General features: G+C 43.0%; 1 long non-coding RNA gene across 4 annotated transcripts in view; it reads right to left on the bottom strand.

The window, feature by feature from the left end:
* LOC111260062 (uncharacterized) overlaps positions 1-22,821 on the bottom strand; it is a 116,012-nt gene that overhangs the window by 1,201 nt on the left and 91,990 nt on the right. For 2 of the 4 annotated variants that reach the window (XR_015310839.1, XR_015310827.1), the window contains exon 5: positions 15,355-15,552. The exons of 1 other annotated variant lie outside the window; for it this stretch is intronic. This is a non-coding gene — a long non-coding RNA (uncharacterized LOC111260062). Of the gene's footprint in view, positions 1-15,354; positions 15,553-16,832; positions 16,958-22,821 lie in introns of all 4 variants that reach the window. One more of the 4 variants, XR_015310831.1, reaches the window with a different exon arrangement.

The following is a 22,821-nucleotide window of genomic DNA, read 5'->3' as shown; positions in this document are numbered from 1 at the left end:
AATGTGTGACGAATTATCTAATTATGACAGGACCAATGCGATAAAATGTAACCATTTTGTTATAGCCTGAATTCGAAGACTTCTAGTAATAGAACTGTCTTTTCGAATGTGCCTCGCTTACCCATATAGGCATTGCGAAATGTCAGTCCGTGAAAGGGTCGGTGACAATCAAGGCTACAATCGAAGGCATCGCAGCATCAACAGAGATGATGGCAGTGGCGGCGCGTTGTGGCGCCCCCTGAATCGAGGAACTTGAGTGAATGCTTACCATATGTTATGCCGCCTGTCAACCGCAATGCGAAGGGTAGTTACCAGCGACTCGCCTGGTTCTGCTGCCAAGTGTAAAGTCGTCCGAAAACGCCGACACACGATTGAGCGGTTAATGCAGCTAAATGAGCTTGAGTGTTACCGTGTCGTCAGATAGCAGCGCTATAGTACGTCTCCGCTATAGTACTCCGTTCTGCATCAGAGTGGATCAGCTGTGTTCAGATGGGAAGGTCCACTTGTTGAAGCGGAAGTGACATGCCCCCTATTTGACGTGGTCCTGTCACTGGAAAGGCCAGTCAGTCAGCCAGCCAGGGTTCGTGCTATCGCTGCTGCTTCTGCTACTATTACCAGCCCTATACAGGGCTCTGTCGCGTACACACTGCCGAAGGTCTCTGCCACCCCAGTTCTTCCCCATCATTGCCAGTAAATGCCTTAACTAAACTGGAATAAGGGAGGGTATTCCGAACGGCACCGTTCGGGCATGTTGTCATGGAGACGTCGGCGTGGAGAGAACATTGTACGTAAGAGAGGGCTACAGGAGTCACATTGAGAGAGCCCGACCGTTGGTCGCCTCAGTCGAAGGGTGCCTCAGCTGACCGAGGGCTGTGTTGTATGAGTTGTGTTCCGTGCGGACCTGACAGCGCTGGCTTGGCCCTGCGCCGAGGCAAGGCGATATGTTGAGTGTGTAGAACGCATCAAACGCTACAAAGCTAGAACATAGCAGCAACAGAAAACATAACAGGGGGGGGGGTCAAAAGTAAAGGTAAACAATTGATTCAAGCAGCGAGACAGACGGGAAAAACAACGCATTGCTACAGGGATACTAAGGCAGCTGCCAATAACAACTGCGGCATCTACAGCGGTTTGATTGCAGCAGCTGAAGTTCCTTTGAGAGCGATCGGCAGTTTCTTTTCAACTCTACTTTTTAGCCGAAGCGAAAAATCGAAAAGGTGAAGAAAATTTTTGCTTGTTAAAGTCGAGTATATTTCTTTCAGTCCATTTATCGTTGCTGGTTTAACTTCTTTCAAGTTTCTTCTTGCAATGGCGACAACGCACGCTCACCCCACCAATTTTTACTGTTCCTGCTGCTGCTGCTGCTGTCATTGTCACGTTTTTTTGAGGTGCGTGCCGCGGCCGCGACTAGTTGATTACGCGCCTGTTTGCGCGTTCACCTTGAAGCCTACGACCTACGACAAATCGAGTATTTGTTCGATTTGCAGAGCTTGTGGTAGTTTAGGCTAGCTGAGTTCGTGCGATAACATGAAGTGAGGTGACGATTCAAGTCCTCGTAGCACTGCAAGTAGCGTTCGCAGCAGCGGCAAACAAGCAGTAGCGAAGACGGATCGCGAATTGAAAATCGAAGAGCAATTATAATCACAAATAAAACAATTAAACATCGCCAAAACATTCGCGAAAGAAGGAACACGTGCTATTGCCTCGTGTGACAAACAATTCTTATCGAAGTGCCTCTACGAATGTTACTCGTGTGGTCCAGGACGACAACAGACGCGAGGATATCATCGGTGATCTTAGTTGGGACGTGAAAACGGAAGAAAAGGTGTCAAAGAACGTACAAGGAGCGCTGGGCGTGGTGTGGCCAGGTGCGAATGGTCAAGATTAAGGGTACCAGCCGCCAATATAGTAGAAAAAAAAGTAGGCAAGAAGAAAAACTTCCAAGAAGAAGAAGAAGAAAAGGTGGACGAACGGCCATCAAAGAGGCACACTATTCTATAGGGAACCAGCACCAGCGCCATCCGATCTTTTCTGTTTTTCAAAGCCACCATTATCCGGTAGCAAGGACGACCGCGTTCAAGATAACGACGTCGTCGTTGCTATTTGCTAAGCCGGGTACACAGCATCTGGCAGCATCACCAGTTTCGTCACGGCGCTCTGTTATGTGCTGCCGCCTGTCGAACCTCCACGACGAGCGACGGTGGCGCCGATCACGTTGAGTTCCGAGTGCAGCAGCGATAGTAGCAGCTGATAGAAGACTGTTTAGATAGCCCACTACCCCCGACTAGTGCAACAGGCCAGACGAAAAAAGAAATGTGCACATGTGTCAGCTACTAGCGAGGACGTTGATGCCAGCAGCATAAACACCTGCACCAAGTTCGGTGTGTGACTAAGCAAACAAACGCAGCAGACACAGCAACAACGCACTTGGAGAGGACGACGGTGACGGAATAGCAAAAAAAAAAAAAGCAAAAGGGGCTAAGGAACGCTCAAGAAAGGAGACTATATACAGCGAGAAGGAGATCAGTGCGAACAACAACCAGGAGAGAGCCAAAAGCTATTCATCAGCTAAACCAACCGCAAACGTAGCCGCTAACGCATTAGTAGAGACGGAAAGCGAACAGAAGCAAAAGCCGAAGCAGTGGCAATAGCAGCTACAACCCCAGCAACAAGAACTCGAGATGCCGCCGAAGATGGAGCGTGGTGGCAAGCCCGCACAGCAGCGCACGGAATCAAGTAAGTCGTTGTTTTTGTCTTGGTCAGTTAGTGGTGCTAGTGGTAGTTGTTGCCGTATTACCTATCGTAGTTCATCTGAATCTAATCTTCTCGAGCTAACCACTGTCCTAGACAGTTTAGCTGTTCAGCGCCTTTGCCTATGAGCGTGCATCTCTTTTCTTTTTCCTATTAGACACATAGAGGTAGGCTATAGCAGATGCGACCTGGCCTAAACATCGCGAGTTCTGCTTGGTTAGCATTGGAAAAGCTCCTGATGAGCTAGTGACCGGCCCAAGCTGTCTTAGTAGTCGACAATGACGAAGGCCATGTGTCACAATGGATGCCCGCCCGCCTGTTCATCGACAACACCCGAGACCGGAACTTTACGTTTTCGTCTTGTTTGCTTCATTTGCATCGCCTACGTTATTAACGTTTCAGCCGCCATTGGCGCCTTTCGTTGCTTAGTACAATTGGCCGCTGTAGTCCAACGAAGCAGGTCGTCTGGCCAGGAGAACTATTCACAAGAACGAAAGGGGTAAAATAGGAGGTAGATCGTTGGTGAGAACTTCTCTCGAATGAGGCCTGTTCAACTCGAGTCTCGCTGAGACAGACAGATAGACCGACACCAACACTCACATCGAGGAGTCAACCGGGAGAAATACACCCAGCTCTAGAAGTCTGAAACTGCTACTCGATGCCAAATACTGCCGAATTTACTGGCAAATTCTAAAATTTAATTTGACTTTTCCTACCCAAAAGTCGTCGCTGTCACACTTTCGGACTAATGTTAGACATCTGGTAACCAAGCTCGACCAAACAGCAATAAAGTCGAAAATAAATCGGTTGATTCTTTCAGCCATCTAACTATTTTGTCACCGATTTTGGCAAGCTTTTATGCCATAGCGGGGTAAACGGTAATGGTCAAAACGACCCACCTAAGCAAATAGATATAGATTTGTGTTAATTGACTAACCTAGATAATAGTACATTAAATCATGGCGGGAATTACGCAACACTCGTTTCGGTAAATACTGTTACTATGCGGTTCCTTTGTGTTAGTATATATCAAGCGATATTATCGAACTGAGCCATTTCCTTCTTAGATGCTCATAAACAGATGGGGGTGATTGTCTCAATATTGCAACAACGAATAAAATCAAGAAAGCGAACGGGGCAGCTTAATGGCAAGCGTGCGTAAGCAGTCCTCTGCTGCCGTGGTGGTTAAGGAGGCTAGTATGATTGAATGGTTTGCCAGCGGCCAGTTCTAAGTGCCTTTCTAGCCGAGAGTGTTTGTCCTGGGGATCTTATGGGGACGAACGGCCCGGATCATGGCGAGCACTGCACCGTGCCAGCGACAGCGACCAGAGGATTAACAGCGCGGCGATTATTGCAAGGCCGGCTGTTACATTTGATCGAGAAGAAAGCCGCATTTGATAGCCTCGAAGTACTGGCCTGACCCAGGCCTCGCCAAACTGCGCGCACTGCCCAATGCTAATGACTCGCAACACAGACCAACTATGGAATTGTTCGAAAATCGTTTAGTCGCTGGCTATGCCGCTGTTAGCTTTGCATGCAGAAAAGGAGATTTTAATAAAGGCTAAACATACATTAATAAATTGTAGCTTTGAAGGCAAGTAGTTCTAAATTTCACCACTAGGAAGAGAAATATGACGTAAAAATATCTTGCTTTTCTATTACCAATACACATAGTTGCCAACTTATGCACTTCCAAGCTATTTATGGAGGTAGGAATGACATATGAAAGCGTACATTATCATTGAGCAAGACGATAGAAATTTTCTATTCAGAGATCTTCATAGGGCGTGTTAGAGAAGTGAAGCTTTAAAGTGAAGAGGTTGAAAGGAGTCTTCTAACAAAGAGGATCAAACTTGATGCGACCCATTGACGTCACTTGATTTCAATTCTGTTTTTTCCCCATGTTTAGCACATGTCAATTAGTGAAGATGCATAAAGGCGGGCTTTACTGATCGATTGTCCATGACCAAGCAATACAATTCGCTATTCGACAGTTGGTAATATATTCTTTAAGGTTACCTAATTTTTAGCTCAGTGTTGTATGAATTAGTCTCACTTCACTTTTACAACTGCGACAATTAATGAAATTATTACACCTTTGTCGAGTCTTCCAGCTGAATCTTGCCTCGTTAATTGAAGAGCGCGTCAGCAGTACAGCGGTATATCTGTGGTACGTTTAGCAGTATACGTGTTGTTCAGTATTTCATTTTGTGCTAAAACGTTAGCTAGGTGAAGGGAAAGGATTGGAGTCCACAAGTGTCCGCACTAATTTCGACCGTTACGAGGTTTGAGACGGGACGGTTGTGGGAAGCCGGAGCGCCGAGGAATAAGTGGAATGCACAGTTCGTACAATTACAATTTGGCTTGCAGCCAAAACCCTTCAGAACCCACTTCCGCTAAGCAGAGAGGCTGGCAGGGCGGTTAGTAGCAACAATCGAGTCAATTGGTGGGGCTTTCCAAACTTCCCCACGCCGCCCATCGCTCTAAGCCCGTTTGGCCCTTACGCCCCTTCACCTATCCGCAGCACCACCTGACGGCTAAAAGTCTTGGCAACGAGTGTAGCAACAAATGAGCTAGACGAAAGCGCGATCGCCTTCTGCCGTACAGGGGACACAGTGCGGTCGGCCTGTTGCATCAGCCCGACTGAATAGATCGGGTGCGCGTTTATTTGCTTTGTTAAAAATCGATGTGAGAAACTCAATGTGAAAGATGACCGCTCTAAAGCCGCTCTATCAAAATTGATTACGACTGAGCCGTGGCAAACAATCAAATACATCACATCTGATATTTCTCTTTGTTTTTATCATAGGTGATATTTTTTGGTGAAGTGAAACATCGCATCAATCAACTCCTATGAAGTACAAACGGGCCGACCAATATTTTCCAGTAGGGACTATAGTTTCGATTAAAATCCTGTTTTCGGTGGTATAAACAAGTTTGAACAGTCGGTAAAAAAATCCTGCTGATAGCTTTACCTATCCACCCGTTCGCGTGAATCCGTTACTCAAAAGGGGCTAGGATATCAAACGTACTATCACCATATTACAAGTTTAATACGAATGCCTCAGATCGTAGCGTTTCCTTATAAGTAATATTGCAAGGGGACAAGTCAAGAAGCAATTTTATCTACAAGGGTCTACTATTAGGAAACATATCATATTTTATCGGTACGAGTACACGAGAAAATTCAGATTTCGGTTGTTTTCTGATGATATTCTGGTCACATGAAAGTAGTAGGTCGTTCAGTCGAATCAAATCACTGCTCCGTTAAAAGGATGACAGAAAATTTATGGGTTGTCTGGCTTAAGTCAACAGATAAAATTGTCCGGTAGGCGTTGCTCGAGACCCAAAATGGCGGATAGAAAATAGTAAGTTGCTGTCAACTTTCAGCCCGCTGTCAACTAGCCATTGAGTGTAACTGGACGTTAATTGAGTGTAGTTACCGACTCCTAAGTGATTAACCATTAAGAAAGAACTTTCTCTATAGAGGTGAAGAAAGACGCAGATGGTACTATTTTCACATTATTTGATTAGGTTGCTAGAAAATACATCGCGATTTTTCTCTTTCTATCATTAACTGCTTGTAAAATAAGTGCTTTTTGTCTGTTGTTGACAGTTTGAAACAGTTAAGCTTCTAGAGGCAGCTGCATATGGCGTATACGCAACTCCGCCGATTTAGGTGAAATGTGCTAGTCCAAACGACTAGCTTTTATAGCGAGCTCAAGCTAATGGGAGCAATATTTTAGATTGCCAGACGATATCTAGCGAGGCTTACGTTCGATACTGGCGTTCAGCCTTGCTTCGAACTACTGAAGTTCAATACGAAACGAATTTCGAATCTACACCTCTCACATGTACGCTTAGGCTTCATGCGCAGATGCGTTACTTCTCAACTAGTGAGGTAACCGTTTATTGATTTCAATTGCTTTACCGTTACGACTACGGTCGGTATAGTTGAAAATTGTACACCACCCTAGTCGTTCTTATTCTATCGATCACAGTCGAGTGCCGTTTAATCATTACCGCTACTGTTTTCGCCCTTCCTTTCAATGACTAGCCTATTCTTTAACAAGGTGAGTTGTATAGATACCTTTAACTATTTTTGTCTGCTCATTAAATCTCTTTCTTTATTCTACTTTCTTCTGGGCTTGCCCTCGTTGTTTTCGCTGCCGGCAACAGCCTCTTTCCAGCCTGTGCTGTTGTCTGCTCCTTTTCCCTTGTATCTCACGCCCCATATCTTTTTCTCGAACCATAGCTATTTTATTACAGGACTAGGTGTTTACTCTCAGGTGCCATCTGAGTCGTCTTTGCGAGCTGCGCTACGCCGCCTGCCGGCCTTCGCTGGCTCCCGGTAGGACTGCCGCCGCCGCTGCCGCCGCCGCCGCTGCCGCCGCCGCTGCTGCTGCTGCTGCTGCTGCCACCATCGTGACTCTCGAAATTGTTGCCGCTTAAAGTACTGGCCTTGATCTAGCGCGATGCGTGTGCTTGCGCCATTGCCAAGAGCATGGTCTGATAGCACTTGACCTATTTTTACTTGCTCTCGGGGCGTAGAGAAGAAAGCAAGGACCCGTTTCATTTTTCAATAGAACCTTCAAAACGGAAGGCTCAACCTTTAAGTTGATAACTCCGCACTGGACAAAATTTAACGAGTGCCAGATGAGGAAAAGGTGAAATATTCTCTAAGTATAGACATACACTTGGCCACTGTCAGATACCTTTGACTGACTCACTACACTCATAATTCCTGTCTTCTCCAGTCATTTTTCAATCGTTGCACCGTGCAGTCTCGGTTCACTGCTCCGTCCTAGCTAAAACAATAAAAAAAGTCCTAAGCATATATTGACTTTTCCGGTGGCCAAGTGATTATATCAGCATCTGCTAAATTCCTGTGCATACAGGTCTGAATAATATCTTCGCAGAAATGACTGATCACTTTCGTCGATCGTTACACAAACCCATTGCAAATGCACGATTTCGTAATCAGGAAATACAAGAATATCGAAAAAATATATTCCGGATCAATCGGGCCAAAATGACAAATCATTAGGGTTACCTTATCTCCTGAGTCTAGGGAGCATAAGCAAATATTTTTTAGTTGTAAAACCGTTGAAGCTGTACTGCTTAAAGTATGTATAGTGACAAAAAAAACGTCGTGCCAACATCTGCGCCATTTCAAGTAGAGATGGTATAGCATTGTGTCCAAAATCTAAATCGATTCAGACCGACTGTCTCTACTTGAAGGAATATGATGACCGTTAAATTGATCAAGCAAAGAAACCGTCTTTTTGATGTTGTACCTTACTTGTTGTTATAGGCCGTTCAAATGTTGACCAACACGTCCGTTACGTCGGTGAGGTCCACGCCGGAAGCGCAAAAAGATATGTTTTTCTCGCGTCCATTAGCTTCAGTTATCGATCGCTGCTGAATCGTATATTCCTTCTTCGAAGAATCTTTGCCGCTACTTCTCCTACAGTAGAAGGTTCTGTACTTTAGCGTAATGCAGCAGCTTCTTTCTTAGCCAGCTTCAGACGGCGATGGTTGGGGCCGATAGGGATCTGACGTCGTGGGCAAAAGGGAGAGTGTGGAGGTGAGGGATTTAGAAGGGAGAGGCGGGATTAGCTCTGCGGGGTAGTTCAGTCTCTCATCGTAGAAGTCCTTCAGAAGGTCGTCCCGTCCGATTTGCGCTCCGGGACCTTCCTCTGGCTAGCTCTCCCCTTTTCCAAATACATTTCCCTCTCCCATAGGGTCCCTGCACATGGAGTCGATTACCACCGACGCAGACCTCTCCTTCTATGTCACCAGCCGCCGCGCCAGCTCAGCTCCGAAGGACGAAACGGGACCGCTTCGTTGGCTGTCTTCTGAGTCTGGCTAGTCCGTCGTTCCTGGGAACACGTGCTAGACAATATGGCTGTTCCCGATAGCAGGATCTGTCCGTGGCCTGAGGCCTATTTCTCTATTACTTGCCTGCCTGTTTTCTTGCTGGCTTTAGTTGTCTAAGCATCCGCATACGGAAATCGGTTGGTTGGGTGGCAGGAATCTAGCTAGGCCTTAGTTAGATAGACCGTTCCGTTCAATTGGAGCGACGTCCGATTTCAACTGAGTGTATTCCTGTGGACGTTCTACATAGTTTTCCGAATCTTTTCGAGGCTGCCGCCCCACTCCTCTCTCTTATTACTCCCGTTTGCTTTGGCAATACCTTCTTTTTTATCCGGAAACAGTAGCGTGCGATTCCGTCAGTCGGCTTCTGTGATCAAAAGGGCTGATGCGGGGAGCGGCGGCCTAAGATAACCGTTTTCTCGTTGAATAGCTTGCGGCTAACTAGGGCTTCCCTTATTAGCAGACTCCCTTCGGCCTTCTGTCCCTTACTGCCTTATTTCCGCATACATTGTAGCGGCGGGGGCGGCGATGGTGGCGTTGGTCACTGGTGATGTGACAGCATCGATCAGGATTTGTGTGATTTGACTAGACGCCTATTTAGGGCGGTTCAGTAAATGTTTGCATCACTAGCATATTGTCGAAGTGTTCTAGATGTTGATACTGAACAATATAGTACAATCATCTACGAAAAAAGAATTTGCAAGAAAGTTATAGCAGTACGATTCGTAAAGTTATGTACAGTTTTACAATATATGCAGAAGTAGCGACGGGTGCTCAGAACGGTATCTTTATCTTTTCTCTAACACTAGCAGTAAGGACAGATAAAGCCGTTGCAAAAAATGTGTTTGGTTGTAAACGACAAGGTTGATATTTGCAATGGATTTTCCGTAAATAGTTTCACAGCTCGTCAGGCATTCGATAATTTCGCGGCAAGGACTGCCTATTTGTGTCGAAGCTCTCAAACACCTTTACTACAAACGTTAATGTAAACCGCTCAGCAATATCACTCTCTTATTTAGGACTTCGTAAAATTGCTATTCGTTAAAGCCCTGTTTCCGCTCCTGAATTTTTGGTGGACAATTTATAGAGTGGCCTTTGAGGAAACTATCATCTCCATAACATCCGCTATACCAAATAATCGAACGATTCCCTCTTACCAGCCAAGCGGATAGCTACGTTACATCAGCTTAGACAACAGTTGCATTTGGAGCAGTATCCGAATTCGAACTGCTGTTGGGGGTTTGTGGCAGGAACAGAGAGTTTAATACCTCTTTGCCAATTTCTTTACATTATACCAAATGCTTTACACTGGAATAATTGCAAAAATTGTATTGTTTTTGCCAAGGCCAGTCAACGATACATACACGCTTGAACCGCTGAAGTAATTGTGTTGCTCATTTGGTATAGATCAATAAGCTAGCGTAGCAGGTTCTCGATTTCGATTATCCTAAAACGACGTCTCGCAAAAGGGAAGTATCATCTACCATAAAGTACACACTGATAGCTGAGTATCTGGAATCAAATACGAAATGAAACAGATATGATTTCAGTAAAAGGTAGAAACAAAAATATGTTTGCCAAAAGGAGTATTGTTTATCAGTTGAATTCTGCTGACGGACACTTGAGTGCCAAAGTTCCTGCCTCCGTCATGACTTGTGTCCCGCTATGGTATTGACTCTACGCAATTTTTTTGCTTAGGCATACTATCAGAAAATTACAGCAAGGTAGAAAAACGTGGTTATGGCTTAGCGCATATTGATGCTAACAGTTTTATAAAATTAAAATCTTAGATGAAATTTGATTTGCAAGATAGCCAGACTCAAGTTCACACAACTATAATCAATACGCATTACTTTTCTTTCCATTTCGATAGATGCAGATTTCCTGTTGGAATACGTATCACCTTGCCACGCTAAAGTGGGCCGCGTTCATGGATGAAGCGTTTGAGTATTATGAACACGGTATGCGTGGCTTGAAACATATTCCATAACCTATTTGCTAGCTAGAACGTTTGTCGGTTTGGCGCTGACGCTTCGCTATTAACGTAAGGTTTGTGTAGCATTCTCAAAGAATAAAATTTCGATCTATTTTAGATGTTACTCGCCAAGCGGCTTTGTGGGCTTCTACTATGACTTGAACTCTTCAAATTTTCTAAATCGGCCAATAGCTTGGATGTAAAGCTCGCCTAGGCATTTTTAGTAATTTGTTCGAATTTCAGGCCCAACGTATAAAATAAATCTTGTGGGAATGTTTCAGGGTTGCTACATGACGCATTGCATTGCTATTCAATTCTAAGCATTACTTTGCAAAATTTTCGATTCCTCCCAGAGGATACGCGTCTACAGTAAGTAGGCTGCAAGGATTTCTATTCCTAACAATTTGCAGGCAAGGGCTAGCGCAACATCTCACCAATATTAGATCAATTTTGCAGATATTGGCTACTTTTTCGCCCCCGAAAGCTCAATAGTTATTGCATTTGTATGTAGTTATCTATAGGCCGCAATGTTCCACAAATAAAGAGAAATTGCGTTTTTGTTTTCATTCTTTTTCCTTTACGACAAAAATTTTACCGGTTCACTAATTTGGAACTAAAGTTAGCGAGAACGATGCTTCTTAGAACGACGTTACAATGCCTGTGTTCAGCTCAGATAGTTGATTGGCGCATTAGCTGCATTTAAAAGCCATCTGTCTAAAAAAAATGGCTTTCATGAAGAACGTATAAAAAAAAGTCAAATAAGGTAGGGGACGGTTCGAGTTCCGGCAATGACAAATCGTACACCGAATGAATAGTACAAAGAAGCTTTTTCAACATTTTTATAAACCTTAGCTTAATATTGTATCTAGTAACTCTATTCTTTCAGTTTCATATAGTCCATTAGGTTTCTAAGCTGATGTGAGTTTATATCAGTCTTTGACCTTTTTTTTTTCATTTGAAATGGTTAGATTGTTCTCATCATATCTTTTTTAATGCGTTTACGTTACACGTATAGTAACAGACGTCTGAGAATTAGACAGACTTCTCTGGATTGTAACACAGATTCTTCGTGATCTCTTTGATGGACAATGCTACCTCCGCATTCTTTTCAGCAGCCATGGTCGTGGACAATGACTGTCTCACACATACATGTATGTACATATCGAGTAGATACGGTGGAAGTGAGTTACTGAGCTGATACAGGCGAAAGGACCTTATCCGAGTGACCCCCCGATGAACGTGTTTGACAGTACTGGCTGTATACGGCGACAAGCGATAGCGTACAGCTAGCGCAGAGGTGTGTAGACGAATCGTATGCTTATTTGTCTGTGATCCCTAGCTCGCTGCTTCATCACTCTCTCGCAACCCACTACGAGTGCTTACCCCGAACAATCTCCAGACTACCACTGTAGTATTCATTTGGGTTCAACCCTTGCAAGTCTCCTGAAGGTACCCCTATCTTTGCCTAGCTTGCTTCACCAAACTGTGATGTGGTCCCGTCTTCCTCGTCGTCCTTTTAACCGTCAGCAATAGGGCAAAAGCAAAGCAGTGCTGGCACCAAATATTCATAGCCACAAAGGCCCGTTGGCGGTTTTCAGTCGGCCGATACAAAGCTATTATCTGTTTGTTCTCCACCTGATGCATTCTAGTAGTGCTGCATGTACTAATGTAGTAATACTTCGACTAGAAATCATATAATACAGTGAAAACAGCGCCGTGAATTTACTACGCAACGATGGCCACTACATGGAAACGAGATCACCACTATAATTGACCGCTTGCATCGTAGGTGCTATGCAATTCCTGCTTACGCGTCCGCTGACGGGCCTCGTCGTAGCCATTCGTTCTATCGTCAGCTCAATACCAGTTCGTGTCCCTGCGGTTATAGACAAACGGAGCTTTGCACATTATTGACCGATAGGCATAGAGACGTCTGTGGTAATTTAAGATCCTACACTTTAGAATAGTGTTAGTTTTCGGTAAAACTTATTATTAGCTGTTGACCTGATGAGTTGACTACAATGACACTTTGCAAATGTCGGACGACCCCGTTCTGACCATTCCTACTTTTTGTTTTCTTTCGATTTTTCGTATAAGGCTATGCGAAGGACAGCATGCATAAAATAATGCCGAACACAGATCGCTATTTGAAACATTATATTTATAAAGCAGTTGGTGAAACTTAGGCAGAACTATTCGAGATTGCGCGAAACGGATCGAGTTGTGTAACCGTTTCCTGAAAGGACACTTGACCGATACTGTCCTTCATGCGTAGTGCAAATTAGACCCTCTAAAATAGGCTGACGTGGAAGACCAGCCATAGAAACTCGCTTTTGTTATTTACTTTAGGGGCACTGAGGTAGGTTGACGACACTTTCCTTACATTATGCTCGGAGAAGCAAAAACGAAAGCAAATGCCGCAGGTGGATTTGTATAGGCTTCTAACTGATCGAGTGCTTATTAATAGTATAGCTACCAGATCTGTTCATACGGGTGCCGTGAAATAGGACTGCGTTGAACATAATCCAGACGTAAAAAAGGAATACGCTATACGGTACACGAACAGCGTTACAAAGAACGAAATATTAAAAAAATCAGATTCATTTAATTGTCCTCCTCTATGTTTGTCTATCTAATGTCTCCTCCATGTCTATGTTAACTTGTTGAATATACATTTGTCCAAGAACGCATTGACCCGGTAGAATACAGTGCGGAAATGTTTTTCACAGAACGTTTCTTGTGTGTTTGACAGAAAATATGACCAGTAACGTTATAGTTCTAAGTCAACTTTGAGAGGATACTAACACTGAACTGCATAAATAACACTTAGCTGAAAAATTGTCATTGCAACAGTTTGTCACATCTCTGAACGGACGTGGGCTTCGGACAATATTCAGTGTGGTCAAATTTTGTTTGTACCAGAAAGCTCCATCACTGCGGCTGAAGAAAAAAGACACTTTGAAATTAACCTGCTTTCCTCCAAATCACAGACCGTTTTTCGCTACCGATACGAAAGCTCATAGCGAGTGGACATCAGGACGGTTTATATAATGGGTTTCAATAAAATATAGCCGTGCCAAAACAATTGTTTCAGGCAATGCATTCTGGATGTAGCAGTCGAACGAAGCATGATGAATCTTTGCAGAACGACTTGTGCGTACGTTGAGATGTGTTTTTCGACCTTATCACTCCCTTAACAAGTGATTAACCGTTTTATTTTACGGGCCAGATATGTGTCGAACCTAACGTAGAAGATACGAGACGGATGAAAAACGTTTGAGTCTAATCTGTATCGTCTAGTTGTGCAGATCGATCGTTATCTACACTCGATTAGATCGCGCAGAAAGAAGTGACGAAGTGGCGCTTGATTTACCTTAGTACGTTTATCCGCAGACTAAAATTGATGCACTCCTCAGAATTTGACATTAAAAAAACTGGCGGCCACATTCAAAAAAATGAGAAAACGATAGAATATTGAGCAGATCGCGTCGGCTGATAGCGCTCTTTTGTTCGTTCCTGTTAAGCAAAATTTAGAGCGGAGTACAAAATTACCTCCCACAGAGTCGGCGCGGCGTTAGCAGTAGCTTTAGGTGTTCATTGACGATTCGTTTGGGCCAGAAGCGCACTAGGACAGAGAGCCAGGCCAACTGCAGTAGGAAACGCCATGCGATAGAAAGAATGCTTGCGAATCTACACAGCCAACTTTCGCATCATATCATGTTGTTATTGTGAACTTGAACGTCGACCGAACTGATATTGATAGAGAAGCGGAGTAGGAGACTTATGCTGAGGGTTCCCGCAAGCATTCTACTATGTACCAGCAACCTGCTTCAAGGAGACCATTACTCCTTTTCATATATTCAGTATCCAAATGTGGATCGCCGTTGGCGATCTGTGGAGCGTCGAACAATGATGAGAAGGCAGTAAAGGCAGGAGCAGTAACCAAGCCAGGCACGCATATTGTCCTAAATTATTACGCACGTTCTTGTATATATATATATATATATATGTAATTTTGCGATAGCAGTTCCTCATCATTACTATGAGCGTTTAAAGTAGTTGCATATATGAGCTAGAAACGTGCCGACGATCCGAAGCATTCTAATATCGGCAGCTCTGACCGATGACGATTCAGTGTATTACAACTGTAATAATTTATTGACGAAATATCCTGTTTGTTTAAATGGTAATTTATCTCTCGTAGATGTCTCCAGATTTGATATCCAGTTAAACACTTAATCTGATCTTATCGAGGAAAAGAGACTCTTTTGAACGTTTGAATACTCCTATCAGCTGTGCATCATGTTTCCGTTGACTACAGGATACATACAACGAGCAAGATATAAATACAGCTTCAATCGTTATCTTCGTTCGTGCCCCTTTTCCTATCCTGTCGTTTTGTTCGTGTTCCAATCAAAATGAAAAAGAAAAACTCATACATTTTCTTTTATATAGTATGTGTACGTGATTTAGTTTGAACTCAGAGTAAAGTGTGGCGGGCCTGAGACGACAACTGTGCTTCGTTATGACATAGTGATGAGGACTCGTGTTTCGTGTGTTTTCGGTGTCATCTCTATCATTTGCAGGGCGGGGTTGATAATGGCCGTAACGGTGGTTGTACTGTCGTTCCCTGTCACTGCTCAGAGCTTGGGGCCTAACGCGTATTGTTCCCTAACACACAGTTATCAGAAGATGGTCGTACATATTTCTCTAGGCAGTTCGGCGGATTAGCAAAAGTAACCAGCACGCACTGTTTTTCGTTGCCGTCCAAGTCGCTGCGCCCTCGCCGTCGCTTTGCTGTTATGAACACGAGCAAGTCGTATTGTGATTGTCTGATTTACTAATTAAATCACAACAGCTGGTCATGATGCTCGCGCTGCCGCTTTTGTTACGGCCGTTACAGATGTTGCCGATGTTGCTAGACATCGCAGAGATCTCTGACGGAAGCACTGCAAGCATCGAAAAGGAACCCTCTGTTAATGTATCGTTTCGAAGAAAAAATTGTGAGAGTAAATTATGAGTAATTATATTGCTAATAAGAGCCTTCGTAACGGATCTTTTTCTTACTTATTGAAATTTATTTGTGTTTCTATGATCTATAGTGCCTATTTAATAAAATTAGTGAAACTGTTGTTGATACAGGATTTTCAGACATAGCAAAGTTGACAGTAGCAAGACTGAGCGAAGGGACGTCATGAGAAACTTGCTACCGATTAAGTCGTGTTGAGGTTCTAATTCCTCGGGGAACATCACTTCAAAGAGAACGAAGAAGACTACGCAATTTCAATCGTAGATTTTCCTGGCCTTTCTGTTGTCCTTGTTTACTACTGAATCTCATTTGTCAATGTGTTACAACCTTATGCCAAGTAAGAGAGAAAGGTCCTACTATTTTTGCCATTTTATATCCTCAATGAAACGATTTCTGTTAACTCGATCAAGTCCTTCATAAATGGATTAGCAGCAAAAATGCCGTTGCAGCTATTGCGTGGTCTAGGTGGGCAAGAAAAACACAAAATAATTTTTTCCGTCTATAAAAATTGCGAGAACTTATTGCACCTATGTGCTTAAACCAGATACATCTCATTTTGTTTTGACACTTTTTTTTCTCGTAAGTTTTGAGCTGGCGGAGATAGTTGATGTGTCACTGTATTCTTTCCGCTGGTAAAGATATGGAAACATACATACAGATGTTTACAATTCTTACTGGCTCTGACCGTCTGAGTTGATATGCAACGAATGTCTGTGCCACCTTCCAAGCTTGTAGGCTATACGCGAAAGTGCGTTCATCTGAATTAAAGGAACTAGACGGAAAACAGCATGACATATCCAAGGAACAATCGATACTTATCTGTCCGAGCATCCGTGTGTTTTTGCTGTACCTAACCGTGCCCCTCCCTATTTCCTTCAGGTTTTTACCGACGTCGTATGCCACGTGGGTATAGAACAGCATGTTACGGGTGCACAAAGATATCGCTTAGTAAAATCGTCGGACATCCCAGAGTTTCCTGCCCAGCGTTTTGCCTGATGCATATAGGTGACTTAAGGAGAGGATCGAAAAAATGGAGCAAGGAGACCTGATCGGCCTTGTAGCCAAAATTGAGCGGATGTGTTTCGATTTAAGAGGATAGGCAAAAAACGGTGTTAGATTTTCGACGCTATCAATGTAGGTTACGGTCGTATTCGCTGGCCTAGAACGTTACTCTGTGTTAATTACATTACAATAACACACCGTATTTTAACCAACATAAGGTGACGTTGTCTTATGCTGAGATATAAACATGAAGATAAACGCATGGATGATTTATGGCCAATTCCAAGGCCAAGTCATGGTACAGCTGCATCGGCCAAATCCATCTGAAATACGAAGATGCGTGTGGGTGTGAAGAAATGATTAACTCCCAATTATCTACTTATCATTGCATTCGATCTGGGTCGAAAGCGTGTATTAATGAAATAGCCTACATGTAGGAAACGTACCTAACGCGTACATGGCAAAGCAATACGTAAGATGCTGCAGGTATTTGAGTAACTTGAAGCTACAAACAAGCTCGACTAATTCCAACAGATTTCTCCCTTGTGAAACGCACGTACTGTATAATAAGAACATTGTACTTCGTTAAGAAATAAGAACAAAAAGCCAACATTGAATTAACGCTTTTCAGACTGAAATCCTGTGTAACGAATGTAGTAGAAGGTAGACGCAGCAGGTAGCAATAATACCAGTAATATAAGGTTCTTATAATTTCACTTTCTCAAATCTTTCAAGATATTTATGGTTCGTTAACACGCCAGTGAAAAACACATAGTAAAAAAACATTAGACCTTATTGCGATGCCTTAATTACGTCCTGGATCGCACAAAGGAATACCAACGTTGGCTTTTCGATCTAAATCCGTGCCATTAAAAAGCTTTTCACACCCTAAACGGGGCAGCCGGGTAGCAGGAATATCTCCTTTATCAATTTATTTCGAGAAGTTATGGATAGAGCAATTACACATGTGGGAAAACGAATAATAGGTACATCGCTGCTCAGAAGTTCGAACGAGTGTGGAAAAAAACAAAGGAAAGTACCTCTAACGTATAATAAAAAATCACCCTTCCACCTGTACTAGTTCAAAAGCTATTCCATTTCAAAGTTCTCCGGATTTGCCACTAGTTACATAATCCAATGTCCTACCGAAGATTACACTAGATGACAATCAGCTTATATTACTACTATTCTTACAATAATTATTAGTTTAGGTCAAAGCGTTAGATTAAAAGTATCAGGACATGTTATCTATTGGTGTTTTCAATGTACCCTAGTTGGAGTGTACCATGGTTTGCTTCACTCTCCATTGTCTGGATCCAGTGTAACATATAAAGAAGCGGTAGTAACTGCACGAGTCTGCCTTGTCGGCGTGCCGTTCACAGTATATAGTCCTTAACCTAAATATATACAGAATGATTCGTAATGGGCTGCTTCTCCATATAGCAATCACATTGCGTATAAAGGCAAAAAATACTCCAAAGTGTAGAGGAGTAGTATACTGCTCTAATAGTCACTGCTCATAGTTTTACCACCTAGATTCGTATTAGAACACAGACAATTGTGCATTCAAGCTGTTCTACTTAAATAACATAACACTAAGTGACCGGTCATTGCTAATTCCAACAATCGTTTTCACTAGGACATATATTAGTGTCGGCAACGAATGCGCTCCCTCCAAGACGAGCCTCATCCAGGCGTCCTGCAAGCTTCCTACGAAAGGCAAAGTCTGCACCGCTGAAAAATGATTCTTAGAACTTGTTATACTTATAAACTGACAACTGAGATAACCAAACAGTAAGCTGATTGTTATTAATTGATGATATATTTGCCTTGGTGTGTCTATATCTGAGAATATGTATACGGAATGTATACGCATAACGCTGAATCTTCAGACACTTTGAAGAAAACAGTAACCGAAAAATCATAAATCAAATAGAGGTGAGCGTCATCCTTTCCGTAAATTTTGTTCTTATCCAACTGCAGTTTTTTCTTACTGTAACCTTAGGCATGGCTGTAGAAATGCATTGTAATCTGTAATATGTTGCCAGCATAAAGCTAGAAGTCAGACATTGTGTTCTTGTCGCGAATTAAGCCACTAACAATTCATAGAAAAAGGACTGCTACATGATTTTTTGCAAAGTATTATGTTTATTTATTAGTCAAAGCTGAACGTATTTATACGAAGAAATACATTTCCCACCTACCGCAGAGTATCACAAATGATAGAACACAGCTCCGTTGAGAAGCTCTAACGTCTGCTGCGACATCAACAGAAATGCATAGGTCTGTCTCTGGAACATGTGGTGCATGCAAGAAAACCCATATTGCTTTTGCCTAGGGCGAACATTTGAGACATCGCATTGATGGCGTTGTGCGATAGTGAAGCGAACGAGCCAACGGGTAAAAAGTACAAGAGATTGGCCGTACGAAAAGAGTTCACTTCCTCTCACTTAGCTTCTTGTTACCTGCCCGATCTCGCCACCGTAGTCGCAGTAGTAATGATAACGGCGGTGGCACCAATGTCCCGAATGGCACAACCCCCCTCTGTTAAGAAAATATGCACATTCTATCTATACTAGCTGGTCAACTAGCTGGTTTTGGCACCGGTATGGCCTATACGGCCGCGTTGGTTGGAGCTTTTCTCTGGGCAGTTTGTTGAGCTGTGGCACCAGCAGCTGCAGTAACAGGAAAGCAACCTTTGCCGTAGCGTTTTTCGGCTAGCCAGAAAAAATTCCACAGGGCGGTCGGCGATTACTCCTAACTGGACCTAGCAAGCGAACGAATGTTTGAACACTTCCTCTTCGATTTCGGCAAGGTAGGCCCGGTTAGCCCCTAGCGAACAGATAGTAAGCATGCCAAAAACAGCAAGACAAACTAGTCAAGGCCCAGCTGCTATAATGCCTTAGAGAGAGAGGTATCTATAAGTCTGCTAGGCTTACTCGAGTGGCGGTAGTTATATCGTATCGTTAACGAGGCAAAAAGACACGTCTAACAATGCGCCATGTTTCGGCCTCTGTAATTACCCGTATAACACGGGTAGTAAGCGGCGATGAGTGAGAGTTCGACAGGCCGCTGGACCCCTGAAAGTCAGATTGCCTCAATTGAGAACGCTTGGAGACTGCATCCAGGGATCAAGATATGTTCCAGGTTGCTAGCATAATAGAACCGATGCAATGGCAGTCACAGCGGAGCTCGTGTGTTAATAGGATCGGGTTCAAGTAGGACGAACACAGAAAACATAAACGGACATATTTGAATTTGGCCCTGATTTCGGTCTGCCAAGAACGAGGATCAAGTCTTGCTTTTGAATGTCAGAGACCAGCTTATGCAAAACAATGACTACTACATACAGTAATGGTAAAAGTGGCCTATTTTGCCTAATTCTTTTTATGGCGGCCCTTAACCGATCTTTATCCCAGCTAAACGCTGCAGTGAAGGACACCTTCAACTCATGTATGCCTGTGTAATTCTGTAATGCATACAGTTTTAGTGTGACATACGTTCTATCGTTCACTTATGCCCAAGTATAATGTATATATATATATATATGCTGTACGACCGTGCTGTAGTATATATGTGTATATTTGACCTACATTTCATCTAATAAAACTATAATGACAGAAGATCGTTTAGATGATTATTGTTCTCACATATGGGATCCAAATTTGCCTTGTAATCTAAAAAGCGTAAGCTTTTCACAATGTGTTTTTTTTTTCTATGTAAGTATTAAAAAATGCATGATGTTAGTAAAATGCAGGTAATGGTAACCCAGATACTTGATATAATCGTATGAATTGACGCTAGCTTTGGCCAAGGAATTGCGTAGTAAATTTACCAAAGCAAACGTGTGTGAGTTCCATCACCAGTAATGCCAAGAGGCGCCCTAGGGAGGCTCAATATTCTTGTGAAATTTATTTTTTATAGTGTCAAGTTGATTGACTGAGGCTTAGCATATTCCTGTATAGTATACCTCTCGCCAGGGGGGCCCTGTTCGAGCTCATAGACTTGGGGGTAAGGCCGGCCTTTATACAGCCGAACTAGATCTGATTTGTTTGCCATGACCAAAGCTTGTAGGCTTTGTAGAAATTGCCTGTTGCTCGCCAGAGTGTGCACTCGTATTTGCTTTTATTTGTAGTTCTTTCTAATGGATCATCCCTATATTTCGCGTTGATATTCGTTTCCTAAAGGCTGATTCTTGGTTTTCAGTTCCTAATAATGCAAGATGCTCTTCGACCGAAAAATGATTATGATCCATTACGCTCGTACCACACATTTCATAAATTCAGCATGGGTTTTCCAAGCGGACAGTTACGCGTTTCCTATCGTATTCTGCTAACAATAGCTTCTTGGTACATTATTTAAACGTGTGTAGAGCCAAATTCCAGATTCGTGTTTAATTTAATATCGCTAGGCGTTCTCGTTGGATCATAGATAAGAAGAGGGTCTGCATGGCGATGTAGTTTTTACCCCATTCGGTCAAATCTAAAGTTCAAACACCCGAACGCAGTCCCACACAATATCGCGTACTTATGGATCAAAGACTACCCAATTATATGTCGACTGTGACATGACATTCGTTTTTATGAAACGCGTTCAGTAAAAGACCATAACAGCGATAGTTCCAATGTCACGTTAAGGCGTACTTCGCTGTTTTTCAACTTAATAATTACTTCGTGAAGAGCTATCACTATTTATTCACTTGATTCCTCGATATGACATTTACGTTGGCGGGGTTGTGGGATCAGTAAGCACTGTTTTAGATAGAGGTACTCGTCTTTTGATGTAATACTATAAATGTAGCTTACGTATATTGATTCTAACATTCACGTAGATCATAAGCACTATGAATTCTCCGTAGTATTTCATGCAGAATGAATGCTATAATGTAGCATTGACGCACTGGTGACGCTAACACGTCTAGCTGTGCGTTGCTGAGAGAATAACAGATTGCTTATGGATTTGGACTGATTGATTTCACGCGTCACGTGTATTCCTGCGCTTCCATAGTCGTATTCCAAAAGCCTACACAGGCACACTATGAAACGCATCCAACAAAGTTTTCTAATGCAAACAAACCTGTATGTGTAAAGCAGTAAAATAATTTACGGGCCATAATCAACGGCGAGTCTTCAGCTCGAACGTTTTGTTTCTTCATTTTCATGGTAGGAACGGGCATATGATGCAGTCTTCAGAGTAATAGAACATGATGGGACATGGCTCGTTAATACCAGAATGAAACCAAACCAAATTTATTATTCTCATAGCGCGTTTGACCGGTTGTGACCCTGACCGACGCAATAGCAGAAAAGAAAAACACAAAAATCGTGTACTCTGAGTGTCAGTAATAGCAAAACTTATTCAAATTTTATACAATAGTAGCTTAATCCAAGATGGGTTTCAATTTCGGATTTGATCGGTATTTCATCAACCTCGTCGGCATAATTCGACATTGGTCGTTAATACTTATCGATCGCCGCTAGCAGGAATCAACGTTGTGACACGGCATTAGTTTTTACGAAACGCTTTCAATAAAAGACAACCGGGCCACCTGAACTTGACGGCTCGCGGGGTTTGCCAAGCTTCCCGTAGCCTAGAAGCTCTTGAATCACCATGCGTAGTAAATAGTACCCTTGCAGACTTTGACCCTTGAACGCACAGCACCATACTGCTGACCTTCAACCTATGAATCCTTTTGGTATTTGATTTAAAATTATGGAGGACACACTGCACTCAAGATTGGCCTATTCAACGCAGGTCGTTTTATTTCCGCTTGTAATTGCTGGGTGATAGCCCAAAAGATAAACCACTGCCAGAGAACTGGGGGGAGGTCTTAACTTGGGGCCGATAGCAAAGGCGGGTACAATAACAGAACGAGAGCTAACGGAACATATCAACGGGGCTCACAACCTGTAGCTGGGAGATTCGTAAGGCGGCTCTTCCGTTCGTCAAGTTATTGATGATTTCCATCAGAGCAGTGGTATTAGCGATTGGGACGTTTGCCGCCCCAATGCGGTGCTAACGTCAATGGGAAAGTAATACTGACCACTGCCCCATAGAAAAATCTCGTCTACACTGACTTAGACTCTGTTTTTCTCTACTGGTGTTTAATATCGACTAATGTCCTGCGAACTTGTTGCGAACACGTTGATATAATACAAAGAATTTTATGTCTATTCTAATTCAAATA

Source organism: Varroa jacobsoni, unplaced genomic scaffold, assembly GCF_002532875.2.
Source record: "Varroa jacobsoni isolate VJ856 unplaced genomic scaffold, vjacob_1.0 scaffold_39, whole genome shotgun sequence".
Taxonomy (NCBI): domain Eukaryota; kingdom Metazoa; phylum Arthropoda; class Arachnida; order Mesostigmata; family Varroidae; genus Varroa; species Varroa jacobsoni.
Note: the sequence above shows the minus strand (reverse complement) of the source record. Positions and strands in the feature narration are given on the sequence as shown.